General features: G+C 37.8%; 1 protein-coding gene across 11 annotated transcripts in view; it reads left to right on the top strand.

The window, feature by feature from the left end:
- The window catches only part of LOC143651839 (cilia- and flagella-associated protein 73-like), a 60,320-nt gene extending 50,278 nt beyond the window's left edge, over nt 1-10,042 (top strand). For 9 of the 11 annotated variants that reach the window (XM_077122670.1, XM_077122668.1, XM_077122667.1 and 6 more), the window contains 3 exons: nt 989-1,120; nt 7,455-7,668; nt 7,952-10,042. The gene's annotated coding sequence lies outside the window, so the exon portion shown is untranslated. The remainder of the gene's footprint in view (nt 1-988; nt 1,121-7,454; nt 7,669-7,951) is intronic. The other 2 variants (XM_077122664.1, XM_077122666.1) reach the window with 2 other exon arrangements.
- Nucleotides 10,043-19,586: the final 9,544 nt, after the last annotated feature.

The raw sequence follows: 19,586 nt of genomic DNA, 5'->3' as shown, positions 1-19,586 counted from the left end.
GGTTTTCACAATCACATAGTCACATTGTGAAAGCTGTATCATTATACATTCATTTTCAAGAAACACAGCTACTGGAGCACAGCTCTTTGGTTTCAGGCACTTCCCTCTAACCTCTCTAATACACTTTAAACTAAAAAGGAGATATCTAAAAAATGTGTAAGAATAACCTCCAGGATAACCTCTCGACTCTGTTTGAAATCTCTCAGCCACTGACACTTTATTTTGTCTCATTTCTCTCTTCCCCCTTTCTGTCGAGAAGATTTTCTCAATTCCTTGATGCTGAGTCCCAACTCATTCTAGGATTTCTGTCCCACATTACCAGGGAGGTTTACACCCATGGGAGTCATGTCCCATGCAGGGAGTGGAAGTATGGTGAGTTCACTTGCCATGTTGGCTGAGAGAGAGATAGGCCACATCTGAGCAACAAAAGAGGTTCTCTGGGGATGAATCGTAGGCCTAATTTTAAGCAGGCTTAGTCTGTCCTTTATGGTGATAAGTTTCATATAAACAAACCCCAAGATTGAGGGCTCAGCCCACTGATTTGGTTGTCCCCACTGCTAGTAGCTAACATTTATTGTTATTTATTATTATCCTTACTCTGAGCCAGATTCTTTGCTAAGAGCTTTACATTTAATTCACATAGAATCCTCAAAGAGCCTTTTGAGGTTGTGGATAATGTTGTTATTGCCATTTTACTAAGAAAACTAAGGCATAAAAAGGTTAAGCAACTTATGTAAGGTCTTAAAGTCTTAAGTAATGGAGCCAGGAAAGTCTTCTAACCCTCATTAATTCTGAGGATAACAAAATTCAAAGTGGTTTTAGCTGCCAAAAGTAGAATGCCTTTCATTTGGTTTAAATTTTAGGACAAGCTTTCTTCAGCCATGGAAAAAAAGCCTTGTATTTAACATCAGTTAAAAAATATATCATGACTTTTAATGTTGTGGTTGTTAGGTCATCCTAATAAATGTGTATATGTTTTCTTCAATAGAATTGAAGCAGTTTATCATATTGAAGTAAAGCAAAAGAAGAAAAGTCATGGTTTATTGATCCCACTTTTGCTAATTGAGTTGGAGACTGTGAGAAATATCCATTTTGACGAAGGGACTTGATCTGATGACTGGTAAATCTATTTGAAATTTAGTTATAGATCTAAAAATAATTTTAGGTGCTTAGGATCATCAACCAAATTATCAAATTATAAAGTGTTAAATGTCCCACTTTAAAAACACTTCTGTTCTAGTTTGCTAGCTACCAGAATGCAATATACCAGAAACAGAATGACATTTAAAAAGGGGAATTTAATAAGTTGCTAGTTTACAGTTCTAAGGCTGAGAAAATGTCCCAATTAAAACAAGTCTATAGAAATGTGCAATCTAAGGCATCCAGGTAAAGATACCTTGGTTCAAGAAGGCCGATGAAGTTGAGGATTTCTCTCCCAAGTGGAAGGGCACATGCAAACACAAAGTTTCTCTCTCATCTGGAAAGGTACATGCTGAACACAGTCAAGGTTCCTCTCTCATCTGGATGGGCACATGGTGAACACAGCGTCATCTGCTAGCTTCTTTTCCTGGCTTCTGGTTTCATGAAGCTCCCCAGGGAAGCATTTTCCTTCTTCATATCCAAAGGTCGCTGACTGGTGGACTCTGCTTCTCATGGCTATGTCATTCTGCTCTGCTCTCTCTGAATCTCTCATTCTCCAAAATGTTTCCTCTTTTTGGGGGTACATCTCCAGGCAGATGATCTAATTACAGATTCAAAAATATTGTATTGAATAGGGATTATCCTGCCTTTACAAAATGGGATTTTGATTAAAACATGGCTTTTCTAGGGTACATACATCCTTTCAAAACAGCACAACTTTCTTATGTAGAGTATTCATTCATTGAAAATTAGCAGTTACCTACTTTACCACTTAATCATATGTCTGCTTACACTATTACCATAAGTTAACCTTGGAAACATCCTAGTGGTAGTTCATTGCTCTTTACCCAATTTTCCTTAGCTTAAGAGCAGAATATATTTTAGAAAAAAAATTATGGCTGAGTATTAATTTTGATGTATGTTTAATACTGTGTGTTTTTGGAATGGCTGCAAGAATATGGGGTGATCCAACCCAACTTAGGCCCAAAACCAAAGAACATACCTGGCACAGAATTACCATGAGTTTAATTAGGGATTTATGAACAAGAGAAGATTATTCTCTATGGCAGCCAGTCTGGAAATGGAAGTCAGTATTCCATGTAAAAAAGAAAGAGAGGAGTACCCTGGGGGCAGCTTATAAAGGTTCAGGTCCAAAGGGTGTGACAGTGGAGTTTCAGCAGGATTTCACTAGGGGAGGGGAGTTTTAAGGACATTCTTTCCCCCTGAGAGGGTCTGTTGACTTTAATGTCTGTCCCAGTCATGTATGACTTGTTCCCATAATGGAGGAGGGGACAAGGCTGGGCTCTGGGTGTCCACATGGGGTGAGACGCCAGGACAGAGCAGCAGTACCAAGGCAGGATGGGCAACATCGGGTTGCTAACATGGGAGGAGCCTGTCTGGCTAATCTCCTGATGGGTCTGTGGTCAGAGTGGACCAGTCCAGAGCTGGTTAGAGTTAGGGTGTACAGGGAAACTGTGGGTGAGGACAAGGCATACATTTAAACCAGGAACTTATGACAAAAGCCCATTTAGGCATAAAAAGAGAAAGTCTCCAGAAATGAAAGAAGCAACATCCATGCTCCAGAATCAGGGCCTCGTAGTAGAAACAAGGAAGAGGCTATGTTGCCTCAAAAGAACTGATCCTAAAATAATAAAAACATTTTTTTTCAAATGAAAACAATGTCAGAAAAATATTATAAATTGTGACTTTCACATTTCTGGAATCATTTTCTCAAAATTGAAGAACCTCTGAAAGCACTAAGGATTGCTCTGGAACCATACTGTGGACTTGAGTATGTGGAGATGCACTGGGGGCCACAGGAAGCTCTTCAGTGGACTTGGCACTGTTTCACTTGTAGCCAATGTTGAAACACATGTTGATTTTTTCTTTTTTTTCTTGTTGGAATAGAATGAAAAATTTGCATTAGCTTTTTAGAAAACAAAAGTGATTGGGTTACTTTAATCCAAGTCCCTTGATTTCTATAAGATGTGGCTATTTACTCACTTCTGTGACTAAAACTGTCTTAAAGGCCTTGGTGGTACTTTGGTGGGAGAGTAAAAGAAGCACTGCCCAAGGGAGAAGAGAACTTTTAAAATGCTTTCTTTTGTATCAATGCATCCATTTGCCCAGAAGTTACCATTGTTTGCTTAACCACAATACTGATTTTTAAGTACAAAGATGTAAAAGGTATTCTTTGCAGTTCACATGCCATCTCTCAAGAATGTAGGCTCAACAAACATTGAAACTATTCTTGACTCCATTCTCCCACAGGTTCCCCTTCTGTTCTAGTTTGCTAGCTGCTGGAATGCAATATACCAGAAACAGAATGGCTTTTAAAAGGGAGAATTATTAAGTTATAAATCCACAGTTTGAAGGCAATGAAAATGTCTCATCTAAGGCAAAGCTATAGAAATGTCCAATCTAAGGCATCCAGAGAAAAATACCTTGTTTCAAGAAGGCTGTTGATGTTCAGAGTTTCTCTCTCAACTGGAAAGGCATGTGGCAAACATGGTGACATCTACTAGCTTTCTCTCCAAGCTTCCTGTTTCATGAAGCTCCCCCAGGGGCATTTTCCTTTTTCATCTCCAAAGGCCTCTGACTGCATGGGCTTAGTGTCTCTTTCCAAATGATTCCTTCTTAAAGGACTCCAGTAAGCAACCCCACCTTGAATGGATAGGGACACACCTCCATGGAAATCATCTGATCAAAAGTTATCACCCATGGTTGGGTGGGTCACATCTCCATGGATAATCAAAGTCTCCCACCCAGCAATACTGAATGAGGATTAAAGGACATGGTTTTTCTGGGGTCCACAAATTCAAACCAGCACACCTGCATAATGGTTCTCACCTTCATCCCCTTTGTCCATTGCAACCAGAATTACCTGCACACAGACCTTTGTCATCTCTAGACTATTGCTATAGCACCTAACAGAGTACCTGCTTCTTGTAAACACTCAGTATTCATTAATCAATAAACATCCCATATGATTCCTTCTGGATGCAGAGGATTGTATTAAAAACATACAAATGAGCAACAACAACAAAAACCCTCTCCTAGCTGTTTTAACCTTACAAATTACATTTAGACTTTCACCCTGACATCAGTGGCCCCCGCTGTGTGGTCCCCTGGTCTGATTCTCACTCCTTTTATAACCTCTTCAGAGTTAGCTGAACTGTGTGCACCTCCCTGATCTTGGAACACACCCGCTACTTTCCCACTCCACCGCTTCCTTCACCCCAATGCTCTTGCATCTCTAACCCTCAAAACATCACTGCCTGTCAAAAACTTACTCTATCTTCAAGGCTCACATCAATGCCACTGCTTTCTGATGTATTTTCTTACCATCTCCATCAAATATAGTCATTGATTTTTGAGTCCTCATAGCACTGAGTCGTATCTCTCATACTCACTGTTTTGCTTTTACTCACCCCATTGCTTTCCCTCTCCAGTAGTTTATAAGTTCAGTGAAGGTAGAGCCTGTATTGTGTTCATCTTTGGGTCACTTTTATTTTGTTAATAGCTTTATCACACATCCACTGAGCTTCTACTATGGACCACAGTCTCTGCTAGGTGCTCAGGGCAAAAGTCAAATAAGATGTGGTTCCTGTCCTCAACAAGCCTGCTATGTAGTAGGAAAAACTATGGTATCAAACAGCAATACATTCTAGGATAATTGTGGGTACAGAGAAGAGGAGCATTTAAAATAGAATGGGGGCTTAAAGAAAGTTTTCTAAAGTGGAGACACTTGAGGGAGATGTCTCAATCTGACTTTCAAAGGACATATAGAAGTTAACTATACAAGGAATTGGAGGATGATCTTTCCAGATGTAGGAAACAGCATGTGCAAAGGAAAGAGTATAATACATTTGGGGGGCTACCAATAGGTCCACCTGACAGGGGCTTAAGCGTTAAGTGCCTCACAGACTGGACTAGTGGTTTGAATTTTATCCTTAAAGCTCTGGGAACCCTTGAAGGAGATGTGTGCCAGGTTTAGATATTATTTTATATAGATTTTCAGGGAATTATTATTTTAGGTTAAAATTGAAGTGCATATACTTCAGGAAAGTAATGACACATTACCCTGGGTATATTTTCAGATGCTTGGGAAGTTGTCATCCTCAGTGCTATTGATAATAGCAAAAGTCATGGTATTTCTCTATCAGCATAGATTTAAGTCTCCCACTTCCAACAGTATTCTAGACCTCTGTGAATGATGTTTTCTCATCCCTAGAGTGGCCAGGGATTGAGGTTGAATCTCAGTAATGAATTATTTTATTCTTATGATCCCAGATAGAACAGAGCCCATGTCAGCACTAGAGTTCCCTTTTCAAGTGCTCCAGGAATTCCATATAAGAAAGAGATGCAACTGACAGAATTCCCAGAGAAGAAAACTCCTTGAAAGTTTCACACTTCATGGATTTTCCTGGTGCTCACTGTTGGTTCCTGTGTTCCTGAAGGATGGGACTAGAAGTTAGCATTGTCCATTCATCTCTTCCACCAATTCTTGAGCACATTTGAGCTTTAATAAAATGTAAAACCCTATCTAAAAAGCCTAAGGCATTGGTTTCTATCAGGATGCAGGAAGTATAATAATGAGAACTTCAAAGGTTGCAAGGCATGTTATTCGGGGGAAGAGTCATCTGATTTAGACCCACCAAACGACCTCTTTATAGGAAGGCAGTATATTTCCCACCCCACATGATCATGAGGCTCTGTAGCCAAACCTCTGAATTAGTAGCCACCATGCTAGATTGCAGCACTCTGTCTGTCTTCTCTACCAGGCTGTGAGCAACTCTGGTATTTTTTTATCTTGGGCAACTCACTTTTCAGCTCTAAGGAAGGGGTAATTGGGCAGCTCCTGACTGCACTGATTCTGTCTTAGCTGGTAAGAAAGGCAGATGCTCTAAATTTGGAGTTCAAATTATAGACTCAGGGGAGAGACCACCCATTAGGAAGTTTACCTCTGTGATCTTAGCTCATACCTAGAGTTCAGATCCTGGCTAGTTTTGTAGGTGAGAACCTTGATATATCATTAAACACAAATTTATCCCATGTACTTTCACTGACCTCCTTCTCAAATTGATCCATTTTTTAATCTTGTCTTAATGCAAATTTTGTGCTACTTTAGGAAAAAGCCAGAATTATTGTGAACATGGCCAGGTGAGGGCAGCAGAGAGTAAATCAGCACTTCAGTACCTGTTCTTGAGATCTTCCCATAGCTGGCTCTTTCTCATTCAGTTCTCAGTCCAAGTGATTTCTCTGAAAGGCCTTCTCTGGGATTAAAGTGTTCCGCCATCCTATTCCCTACCCCAAGTCTGCCTTTCTTCAAAGCACTTATCAGTATAGAAATTATTTTATCAATATTTTTACTTAGTTATTTTCTATCTACACATTGGAATAAGTCCCCACGAGAGCAGGGACCCTATCCCTTCCACTTCTCTATCCTTAGTTTGGAAGTTGTTGAAATAGTCCAGTTGAAAGGTGATGGCAATTTGGAATACGGTGGTGACAAATGAAACACGAATATGTTCAATATATATTTTAGGTGTAGAGCTAAACATACCTGAAGAATAGGATATTTATAAGGGAGAGAGAAGAGACAAAGATTGTTTCTGGGCTTTTAGCTTAAACTACCAATTAGATGGTATTGCATATCTGCGATGGAGAATGCTCAGGAGGAACAGGTTTAGGAGGCAAGTGTTGGATGAGTTAGGTTTGAGAGGCCATTACATATGCAAGTGGACAAATGAAGTGGCCAATTGGATATACAAATCTGGTTATTCACAGCTAAGTTGGGTAGAGATAAAATTTGGAAGTAAAATGGTGGAATTAGCAGCCTATATATAAAGCCAAGGAGCCAGGCAAAATCACCTAGGGAAAGTGTTCATGGAAACAAGACAAGGACCAAAGACTGATCCCTAGGCACTGCAACATTTGAAAGTCTGTCCAAAAAAAAGATCCAACAAAAAAAATCATGAAAGAGCAGACAATATGAGGAAAGCCAGAGACGTGTAATTTCATTGAAGCCAAAATATGTTCATGAAGGGAGGATTGTCAACCAATGTATCTTTTAATCAGAACAAATATATAATAAATAATAAAAGAGAAATTATTTTATGTTCAAACTTTAACATTTCATTTACTGATGGAATAAATGAGCCCAATCTAAACCCAAGAGCTACTGTATGACTACGTATTTTTAGCAACAATGCAAAATAAGGGCTTTAACTTTTCAGCATATGTAATTTTGTGTTCTTGAACATATTAAGAAAAACGTATTTCTTTTGTGTTTATTCTTTATCCCTAAATAGATTCAATTCCTGCTATGAATTAATTCTATCTCATTTTTTACCTGGGACTTCAAAACATATGGTATTACAGGAGTGAAAGTAAAATGGGTCATTAAAGTTAATAACCATATTTTGAGATTAAAATTTGAGGAGAAATTCCAAAAGTTTTTGGAAAATGAAGATATTCATGATTCAGAGTAAGAAGCTAAATTCTATAAGGAACATTTTTATAAAGGTTTGATTTTATTTTGTAAAAGTCTTTCTGTTTTATAAATACACTCTGTTAGTAAATGTTTCCTTTACCTGCATCTCCCATGGCTAGAACAACCTCTAATCTATCCACACTGGGCCTCTTAAACCTCTTTCTGAGAGTGAAGGAGGGTGGAGGTAATAATAATGACACTAGAAAATCCAAAGTAAATGGAAAATATCATGGGCAAGATTTATTGTCACCTTATTTATGGCTAAAATTTTACTAAATCAATTCTCAAACTTTCTCTGTTTCTATTATTCATAAGGAGCTATCAAAAGATGCTGGAATGTGTTTTTTATGTTTTTGATCCTGAAGTTACAGTGAAGAAAAAGCATCTGCTACAAATACTTTAAAAAGGATTCAAAGAGTGTGAAACAAACAAGGTACCATAAAATCCATTTAGAATAATGCTTTCTTCCTAATGATTAAAACTCTGCCACTGGTTCAGCATGATTCTCATTCCTGTTCTCCATTTTTTTTAGCAAACTTCTGTTTCATAAAAAAAAACCCAACTTAATGTTATCAGAGTATGCAATCTTCCCTCTTTGAATTGTACCAAGGTACATCCATGAATTACTTTACCTGTCTTAATCTTCTCAGCATCTTATTTTTATGTTTTGCACCTTTTGCTGACCATCTTGAAATCTGCTTTAATTTGTTATAAATCTGTTATGTCTTTAATCTGTTATAAACTCTTTGAACAGACTCTTATCCATCTTGAAAAAAATCCATTCACTTTAACTCTGCTGTGCTTTCCTACTGTCATCCTGTTTTTCTTTTCCCTTTTACTGCCATCATTTCTTGATTCTCTACTTCATTATCCCACCTTGATCCTAGTATTGCTTTATTCCTGGTCACTCTGGAGCTAAAAAATAGCCATCTGACCTTTCTTCGTCCTCTACTATCTTGATGAGGCAGCTACTATAGAACAGGGGCTCCCAGAACTTTTACAACAGGATGCAAATAAGTGATAATATTGCTGTAATTGAATCATTTCTCTACCAGTCACCAGCTGTGTGGATTCCCCTCTCTGCACCTATTTCTTCCTATTTGTAAGATGAAATTAATAGCAGTATCTACTTCACAGAGATGTCGTTATGATTTGGTGAGACAAGGCATGAAAAAAACTTCTTTTAGCCAGAGCCTGACATATAGAAAGTCTTAAGTAAATTTTACCATAATTATTGGAAACATTTGAAACTAGCAACTGTGGCCTCCTTTTTGAAACCCACCTTTGGCATCCATGATAATACATTCTCATTTTTCTCCTCTTTTCTTGATTGCCCCATTTGTGTCTACTTTTTGTTCCTCATCTTGTTTCAAAATATAAGAATACCACAAGGTTAAAGTTCACTTATGTGCCCTTCTTTTCTACATATGCTCAGTGTTAAGATCCTGGTAATGTGGCAATGAAGTTGACTAGAAAATCCACTGTGTAGCATGTAGGAGATCAGATGAGCTAGATTTCTAGGTTATGGTGTGCACCCAGTGAGTGAAGATAAATACTTACATTCTGCATTGCTTAAGAGATTGGCTCTGATTAAGGAGAAAAGTTGCAGAGACAGTTTAGAAGGGTTTGGCATAGATTGGCAGTGTTTTTATAAAGCAGAGGGCTGGCTAGAGTGAAGTACAAACTTTGTATCTGGAAAACACATCTGAGGCTGAGTCCACTTCTAGGCAGGAGCTCCTGTCATGTCAGGATTGGATTCCTTGCTAGATCTGTTCCCATGACCCAAGTTCATGCCCTGTCAAAAATTCTCTGATATCCACTGTGCTGGCTTGAAAGGATGTATGTCCCCTAGAAAAGCCATGTTTTAATCTAAATCCCATTTTGTAAAGACAGAATAATCCCTATTCAATACTATATGTTTGAAACTATAATTATATCATCCCCCTGGAGATGTGATGTAATCGAGAGTGGTTGTTAAACTGGATTAGGTGATGACATGTGGGTCTTGATTAGTTTCTGATGTCCTATAAAAGAGGAAACATTTTGGAGAATAAGAGATTCAGAGAGAGCAGAGCAGAACGACATAGCCATGAGAAGCAGACTCCACCAGCCAGCGACCTTTGGAGATGAAGAAGGAAAATGCCTCCCAGGGAGCTTCATGAAATAGGAAGCCAGGGGAAGAAGCTAGCAGATGATACTGTGTTCACCGTGTGCCCGTCCAGATGAGAGAAGAACCCTGACTGTGTTCACCATGTGCCCTTCTACTTGAGAGAGAAACTGTGAACTTCATCAGCCTTCTTGAACCAAGGTATCTTTTCCTGGATGTCTTAGATAGGACATTTCTATAGACTTGTTTTAATTGGCACATCTTCTCAGCCTTAGAACTGTAAACTAGTAACTTATTAAATTCCCCTAAAATTCTGGGAATTTTAAAATTAAATTCCCCTAACCATTCTGTTTCTGGTATATTGCATTCTGGCAGCTAGCAAACTAGAACATCCACAAATTTAGTAATCATAAGAAATGTCATCCCTTCTTTTTTGCCCTTCTCCAAAATCATGTTCTTAACCATCCCATCTGCTGATCCCTGCTCTGACCCCACAGCTACCATTGCTGCCAGGTTAAACCCTTATCTTCTTATACAATATCTGAAACCAGATTTAGTCCTTTGTGCATAAACAACTCCCTCCCAGTCTTCATTCCTCATTTCTACAAACAATGCTGCCATTCCCTCCAATGACCAGGCTCAAATTTGAAATTACATCTGACTCCTCCCTTTTCCATTATCCCCACACCTAATCATTTTCCTTTTTAGTGATTCTTTACCATCTCGCTGGGATTCTTCCTTTCCCTCCCTGTTACCATTGCCTACCTCCACTTTAATCTAAGCCCTTAGAATATTCATTCTTATCCTCTCTACTTGTTTCCTAACCAGTAACTGTGTCCCTTGGTCATACTGTCAATTCTTGCCATCTTTCATGAGGCAAACTGATTGACTTTTCCTAAAACGCATCTTTAATTGGGCACATTACATTGTGCCCTTGATGAGAAACTTCAGTAGTTCTCCCCCCCATGCCCCATTATTTACAGTTATGGAGTCCAAATTCTTCTGCCTGGCATTTAAGGCCTCTTAAACCCTTCACAATCAAGCATCAACCTAATTCCCTGTTACCAAACATCAAATGTCCTAAATGAAGTATGCGTTCTACTTGTGATTTTCCTAAACGCACCTCAATGCCATGCTTCCCTTTGATGAAATGCTGACTCTTATTTTTTCCCTATAGAAAATGTATTCATCCTTCAGGTCTCAATTCAAAGACTTCCTGCTCTGTGAAGCTTTTCCTGAATTCTCAAACTGTAGGAATGCTCTTATCTACTTTGCAGTTTAATAAACAAAAGTAAATTAAAATGGCTAACTGTGAGCAAATGGTTTACTCCCAAAAGATTTTTTATTATACAAATTTACATTCATTTGTCAGTCTTTTTATGTAGGGCCAAAGCCTTCAATTATGAGATTGCCACTCTCAGGTACTCTTTTGTAAATAAACCACAGTCATATTGCTTGTTAGTCTTGTGTTATTCAAGTCAAACATGAACTTAAAGATTCTTGTAGGGCAACTAGAGTGCAAGAATTCATCTAGATTGTCTGATCTCCCCCTTCCAAAAGCAAACTTTTGCATTTGCCTCACCCACTCATATTTTGAAAAAACTTTTAGTGTTTAGCCTTTACTGAGTTTTATCATAGCTTTCCACTGAATTTTCATAGAAACAGCTTTTCTTCTTTCTCATATCTCATTGCTTTATGTAAAATATATATATAATTTCAATAACAAGTACAGCTGGCATAAGCAAGTTTGGGAACAAAATTAACTGACTCTTGATAAGCATACAACATGATTGGGTGCAATACAAGTACATCAGTGTTTTAAAAAGTACCCTCTTTTTCTTGAATTATCTATACTCTGGGTTATTAAGAGAACAGAAAATACTGGTTAATCCTGTGGATCTGTTAGTGGAGATTGTTGAAGTGGAGATTAGTTGAGAGGTTTGTTTGCTTGTTTTTTTGGTAGCAAAATGTAATCATTTGTGTGCATTTCCCTATTAGTCTTTGAAAGCAGGGACTTTGTTTATAGAGTAGATTCATAGTAGAAATCTGCTGAAAGAATGGATCCACCAACAGGTAGATGGATGGCAATTACACCAACTTCTATTCCTTTAAATGTTTTCCTTCTCTTTAAAATACTTTCCTTGTAATTTTCTGACTGTTGAAATTGTATCCAATCTTCAAGGCTTAGCCATGATCTCATCATCTCTACAAATTATTTTCTAATCACTTCATTTAAAAAGGACATCATGTTTGACACATCTTGTATTTTTAATGATTGAGTATAATTACTTTCTTCCCTTTTCTTAATTGAGAGCCAAAACCATGCTGTAGCCTCACAATTCCACACACATAGGTTGTATCCAATAAATATTTAGTGAAGTTCATTAGAAATTTGAGGTTACATGCTAGAATTTGTGGTCATATGAGCCACCTTTTAGTATGTGTTTTTTAAACACCTCTTTGGGTAACAAGTTTCAATAAGAAAATATGTATATATAGGCAATTCAGCATTTACAGAAAAGATGTATTTCTAAATCATTTGGCTATTAATATTAAAGTGGTGATAATTTCAAATCTCTGAGATTGTAACAAAAAAGAGTAGACAAGTTCAAATCATGACTTTACCAATGTTTAGTTCTGTACTTGAGTAAATCACATAATCTTTCTTAGTTCTAGTTTTCTAATACTTATAATAGGGATTTTTCTTGCTCTTTGGAGCTGTTTTCACAGTAAGTAATATGATAGAATACTTTCAAGAAACAAAGCTAATCCAGTGCAACCTAAGCTTTCCATACATTAGCAAAATGAGGAATATTTTGACTCTGGAAAAGAATGTAGATTATTAGACAAAAATCATGATGTAAGGAGAAACTTTTCTGGATATAATATCAATATACTATCTCATTCCCAGAGGATTTTTCTTTTTGAAAGATTGTTAGTGGAATACTGATTGAAAATGTGTAATGCTGTTGCTCCTGCACCACAAAGTGCTGCCAGTCTTGACTTTGGCTTCTTTTCCTGGAATGAATTTTGTTCTATAACATTGTTTTTTTCTTTTTTTTTTTTATTAATTAAAAAAAGAATTAACAAAACAATTAGAAATCATTCCAATCTACATGTACAATCAGTAATTCTTAATAACATCACATAGTTGCATATTCATCATTTCTTAGTACATTTGCATCAATTTAGAAAAAGAAATAAAAAGACAACAGAATAAGAATTAAAACAATAATAGAAAGAAAAAAAAACAAAAAAAACAAAAACAAAAAACCTATACCTCACATGCAGCTTCATTCAGTGTTTTAACATAATTGCATTACAATTGGGTAGTATTGTGCTGTCCATTTCTGAGTTTTTATATCCAGTCCCGTTGTACAGTCTGTATCCCTTCATCTCCAATTATCCCTTCTCTCTTTTTTTTTTTTTAATTAACGGAAAAAAAAAAGAAATTAACCCAACATTTAGAGATCATACCATTCTACACATGCAATCATTAATTCTTAACATCATCACATAGATGCATGATCATCATTTCTTAGTACATTTGCATTGGTTTAGAAGAACTAGCAACATAACCGAAAAAGATATAGAATGTTAATATAGAGAAAAAAATAAAAGTAATAATAGTAAAATCAAAACAAAACAAAACAAAACAAAACAAAAACCTATAGCTCAGATGCAGCTTCATTCAGTGTTTTAACATGATTACTTTACAATTAGGTATTATTGTGCTGTCCATTTTTGAGTTTTTGTATCTAGTCCTGTTGCACAGTCTGTATCCCTTCAGCTTCAATTACCCATTGTCTTACCCTGTTTCTAACTCCTGCTGAACTCTGTTACCAATGACATATTTCAAGTTTATTCTCGAATGTCCGTTCACATCAGTGGGACCATACAGTATTTGTCCTTTAGTTTTTGGCTGGATTCACTCAGCATAATATTCTCTAGGTCCATCCATGTTATTACATGGTTCATAAGTTTATCTTGTCTTAAAGCTGCATAATATTCCATCGTATGTATATACCACAGTTTGTTTAGCCACTCTTCTGTTGATGGAGATTTTGGCTGTTTCCATCTCTTTGCAATTGTAAATAACGCTGCTATAAACATTGGTGTGCAAATGTCCGTTTGTGTCTTTGCCCTTAAGTCCTTTGAGTAGATACCCAGCAATGGTATTGCTGGGTCGTATGGCAATTCTATATTCAGCTTTTTGAGGAACCGCCAAACTGCCTTCCACAGTGGTTGCACCCTTTGACATTCCCACCAACAGTGGATAAGTGTGCCTCTTTCTCCGCATCCTCTCCAGCACTTGTCATTTTCTGTTTTGTTGATAATGGCCATTCTGGTGGGTGTGAGATGATATCTCATTGTGGTTTTGATTTGCATTTCTCTAATGGCCAGGGACATTGAGCATCTCTTCATGTGCCTCTTGGCCATCCGTATTTCCTCTTCTGAGAGGTGTCTGTTCAAGTCTTTTTCCCATTTTGTAATTGGGTTGGCTGTCTTTTTGTTGTTGAGATGAACAATCTCTTTATAAATTCTGGATACTAGACCTTTATCTGATATATCATTTCCAAATATTATCTCCCATTGTGAAGGCTGTCTTTCTACTTTCTTGATGAAGTTCTTTGATGCACAAAAGTGTTTAATTTTGAGGAGTTCCCATTTATTTATTTCCTTCTTCAGTGCTCTTGCTTTAGGTTTAAGGTCCATAAAACCGCCTCCAGTTGTAAGATTCGTAAGATATCTCCCAACATTTTCCTCTAACTGTTTTATGGTCTTAGACCTAATGTTTAGATCTTTGATCCATTTTGAGTTAACTTTTGTATAGGGTGTGAGAGATGGGTCTTCTTTCATTCTTTTGCATATGGATATCCAGTTCTCTAGGCACCATTTATTGAAGAGACTGCTCTGTCCCAGGTGAGTTGGCTTGACTGCCTTATCAAAGATCAAATGTCCATAGATGAGAGGGTCTATATCTGAGCACTCTATTCGATTCCATTGGTCGATATATCTATCTTTATGCCAATACCATGCTGTTTTGACCACTGTGGCTTCATAATATGCCTTAAAGTCAGGCAGCGCGAGACCTCCAGCTTCGTTTTTTTTCCTCAAGATGTTTTTAGCAATTCGGGGCACCCTGCCCTTCCAGATAAATTTGCTTATTGGTTTTTCTATTTCTGAAAAATAAGTTGTTGGGATTTTGATTGGTATTGCATTGAATCTGTAAATCAATTTAGGTAGGATTGACATCTTAACTATATTTAGTCTTCCAATCCATGAACACGGTATGCCCTTCCATCTGTTTAGGTCTTTTGTGATTTCTTTTAGCAGTTTTTTGTAGTTTTCTTTATATAGGTTTTTTGTCTCTTTAGTTAAATTTATTCCTAGGTATTTTATTCTTTTAGTTGCAATTGTAAATGGGATTCGTTTCTTGATTTCCCCCTCAGCTTGTTCATTACTAGTGTATAGAAATGCTACAGATTTTTGAATGTTGATCTTGTAACCTGCTACTTTGCTGTACTCATTTATTAGCTCTAGTAGTTTTGTTGTGGATTTTTCCGGGTTTTCGACGTATAGTATCATATCGTCTGCAAACAGTGATAGTTTTACTTCTTCCTTTCCAATTTTGATGCCTTGTATTTCTTTTTCTTGTCTAATTGCTCTGGCTAGAACCTCCAACACAATGTTGAATAATAGTGGTGATAGTGGACATCCTTGTCTTGTTCCTGATCTTAGGGGGAAAGTTTTCAATTTTTCCCCATTGAGGATGATATTAGCTGTGGGTTTTTCATATATTCCCTCTATCATTTTAAGGAAGTTCCCTTGTATTCCTATCTTTTGAAGTGTTTTCAACAGGAAAGGATGTTGAATCTTGTCGAATGCCTTCTCTGCATCAATTGAGATGATCATGTGATTTTTCTGCTTTGATTTGTTGATATGGTGTATTACATTAATTGATTTTCTTATGTTGAACCATCCTTGCATACCTGGGATGAATCCTACTTGGTCATGATGTATAATTCTTTTAATGTGTTGTTGGATACGATTTGCTAGAATTTTATTGAGGATTTTTGCATCTGTATTCATTAGAGAGATTGGTCTGTAGTTTTCTTTTTTTGTAATATCTTTGCCTGGTTTTGGTATGAGGGTGATGTTGGCTTCATAGAATGAATTAGGTAGTTTTCCCTCCACTTCGATTTTTTTGAAGAGTTTGAAGAGAATTGGTACTAATTCTTTCTGGAACGTTTGGTAGAATTCACATGTGAAGCCATCTGGTCCTGGACTTTTCTTTTAGGAAGCTTTTGAATGACTAATTCAATTTCTTTACTTGTGATTGGTTTGTTGAGGTCATCTATGTCTTCTTGAGTCAAAATTGGTTGTTCATGTCTTTCCAGGAACCCGTCCATTTCCTCTAAATTGTTGTATTTATTAGCGTAAAGTTGTTCATAGTATCCTGTTATTACCTCCTTTATTTCTGTGAGGTCAGTAGTTATGTCTCCTCTTCCATTTCTGATCTTATTTATTTGCATCCTCTCTCTTCTTCTTTTTGTCAATCTTGCTAAGGGCCCATCAATCTTATTGATTTTCTCATAGAACCAACTTCTGGCCTTATTGATTTTCTCTATTGTTTTCATGTTTTCAATTTCATTTATTTGTGCTCTAATCTTTGTTATTTCTTTCCTTTTGCTTGCTTTGGGGTTAGCTTGCTGTTCTTTCTCCAGTTCTTCCAAATGGATAGTTAATTCCTGAATTTTTGCCTTTTCTTCTTTTCTGATATAGGCATTTAGAGCAATAAATTTCCCTCTTAGCACTGCCTTTGCTGCGTCCCATAAGTTTTGATATGTTGTGTTTTCATTTTCATTCGCCTCGAGGTATTTGCTAATTTCTCTTGCAATTTCTTCTTTGACCCAGTCGTTGTTTAGGAGTGTGTTGTTGAGCCTCCACGTATTTGTGAATTTTCTGGCACTCTGCCTATTATTGATTTCCAACATCATTCCTTTATGGTCCGAGAAAGTGTTGTGTAAGATTTCAATCTTTTAAATTTGTTGAGACTTGCTTTGTGACCCAGCATATGGTCTATCTTTGAGAATGATCCATGAGCACTTGAGAAAAAGGTGTATCCTGCTGTTGTGGGATGTAATGTCCTATAAATGTCTATTAAGTCTAGTTCATTTATAGTAATATTCAGATTCTCTATTTCTTTGTTGATCCTCTGTCTAGATGTTCTGTCCCTTGATGAGAGTGATGAGTTGAAGTCTCCAACTATTATGGTATATGAGTCTATTTCCCTTTTCAGTGTTTGCAGTATATTCCTCACGTATTTTGGGGCATTCTGATTCGGTGCGTAAATATTTATGATTGTTATGTCTTCTTGTTTAATTGTTCCTTTTATTAGTATATAGTGTCCTTCTTTGTCTCTTTTAACTGTTTTACATTTGAAGTCTAATTTGTTGGATATTAGTATAGCCACTCCTGCTCTTTTCTGGTTGTTATTTGCATGAAATATCTTTTCCCAACCTTTCACTTTCAACCTATGTTTATCTTTGGGTCTAAGATGTGTTTCCTGTAGACAGCATATAGAAGGATCCTGTTTTTTAATCCATTCTGCCAATCTATGTCTTTTGATTGGGGAATTCAGTCCACAGACATTTAGTGTTATTACTGTTTGGATAATATTTTCCTCTAACATTTTGCCTTTTGTATTATATATATCATATCTGATTTTCCTTCTTTCTACACTCTTTTCCATATCTCTCTCTTCTGTCTTTTTGTATCTGACTCTAGTGCTCCCTTTAGTATTTCTTGCAGAGCTGGTCTCTTGGTCACAAATTCTTTCAGTGACTTTTTGTCTGAGAATGTTTTAATTTCTCCCTCATTTTTGAAGGATAATTTTGCTGGATATAGGAGTCTTGGTTGGCAGTTTTTCTCTTTTAGTATTTTAAATATATCATCCCACTGTCTTCTAGCTTCCATGGTTTCTGCTGAGAAATCTACACAAAGTCTTATTGGGTTTCCCTTGTATGTAATGGATTGTTTTTCTCTTGCTGCTTTCAAGATCCTCTCTTTCTCTTTGACCTCTGACATTCTAACTAGTAAGTGTCTTGGAGAACGCCTATTTGGGTCTAATCTCTTTGGGGTGCGCTGCACTTCTTGGATCTGTAATTTTAGGTCTTTCATAAGAGTTGGGAAATTTTCAGTGATAATTTCTTCCATTAGTTTTTCTCCTCCTTTTCCCTTCTCTTCTCCTTCTGGGACACCCACAACACGTATATTTGTGCGGTTCATATTGTCCTTGAGTTCCCTGATACCCTGTTCAAATTTTTCCATTCTTTTCCCTATAGTTTCTGTTTCTTTTTGGAATTCAGATGTTCCATCCTCCAAATCACTAATTCTATCTTCTGTCTCTTTAAATCTATCATTGTAGCTATCCATTATTTTTTCTATGTTTGCTACTTTATCCTTCACTTCCATAAGTTCTGCGATTTGTTTTTTCAATTTTTCTATTTCTTCTTTATGTTCAGCCCATGTCCTCTTCATGTCCTCCCTCAATTTATCGATTTCATTTTTGAAGAGGTTTTCCATTTCTGTTCGTATATTCAGCATTAGTTGTCTCAGCTCTTGTGTCTCATTTGAGCTATTGGTTTGTTCCTTTGACTGAGCCATATTCTCAATCTTTTGAGCGTGGACAGTTATCTTCTGCTGCTGGCGTCTGGGCATTTATTCAGATTTCTCTTGGTGTTGGACCCAGCAAGGTTGTAATATTTTTCTGTGAAATCTCTGGGTTCTGTTTTTCTTATCCTGCCCAGTAGGTGGCGCTCGTGGCACACGTTTGTCTGCGGGTCCCACCAGTAAAAGGTGCTGTGGGACCTTAAACTTTGGAAAACTCTCGCCGTCCTGGGGGTTCGCTAGCCGAAGCGGCTTGAGCCGGCCCGGGGTCCGAACGCAGGGAGGGTTGCTGGTCGCCGCAGCCAGGGAAAGAGCCCGTCCGAATTTCCTAGTCGGCCCTGGGCAACAAGCGTGGCGGGAGGGCGCCAGCGGCAGCGGCCCGCCCGAGAGAGTGCACGTTCCCTGCGAGTCACGGGGTCACCGTTCTCCGCGGCCTGGGGGTTTCCGATCCAATTCTCTCAGTTGGTCCGGGGGCTGCGCGTGGTGTGGGCGCCAGTCGCCTTGGTTTCAGGGGACCACCTCTCCAATTCTCCCAGCCGGCCCGGGAAGGGGGAAGGGAGCAACTCCGGCCGCTTGCCACCCCGCCCGGTAAGGCCCGCGCACCTCGGCGATCTCACCCGAGCTGCTTCTCTCAGCCAGCCAGCCGTTCCAGGATGGGGTACGCTGTCTTTTTTATCTCTGTTGTGGCTTTGGGCGCTTTCTGTATCGTTTCTACTCCGCTAGTAGGTGTCCTGGAGAAGAAACTAAGATCCGCGCGTCTTACTAAGCCGCCATCTTCCAGGAAGTCCTCTATCATTACATTTTATGCATTTGCCTTTTTGATGCTATAGGAAGTAAAAAGTGGATACAATTCTACTGATATTTATATTCATCCATGTTGTTATCCTTCCCCAAAGACTTTTACTTCTTCATGCTGCTTCAGCGTATTGTCTGGTGTTCTTTTCTTTCAACCAGCGGAACTTCTTTTAGCATATCTTATAGGGCTAGTCTACTAATGACAGAGTCCCTCAGCTTTGTTTATCTGGGAATGTCTTGATTTTGCCCTCATTATTCTAATTAGAGGAGTTGTAGGTTTACAAAATAATCATGCATAAATTATAGGCACCTCAAACACCACCCTACCACCAACCCTTTGCATTGGCGGGGAACATTCATTATAATCAATGATTG

Source organism: Tamandua tetradactyla, chromosome 12 (genome assembly GCF_023851605.1).
Source record: "Tamandua tetradactyla isolate mTamTet1 chromosome 12, mTamTet1.pri, whole genome shotgun sequence".
In the NCBI taxonomy this organism is placed as follows: Eukaryota; Metazoa; Chordata; class Mammalia; order Pilosa; family Myrmecophagidae; genus Tamandua; species Tamandua tetradactyla.
This window is presented reverse-complemented; position numbering and strand designations above follow the sequence as displayed.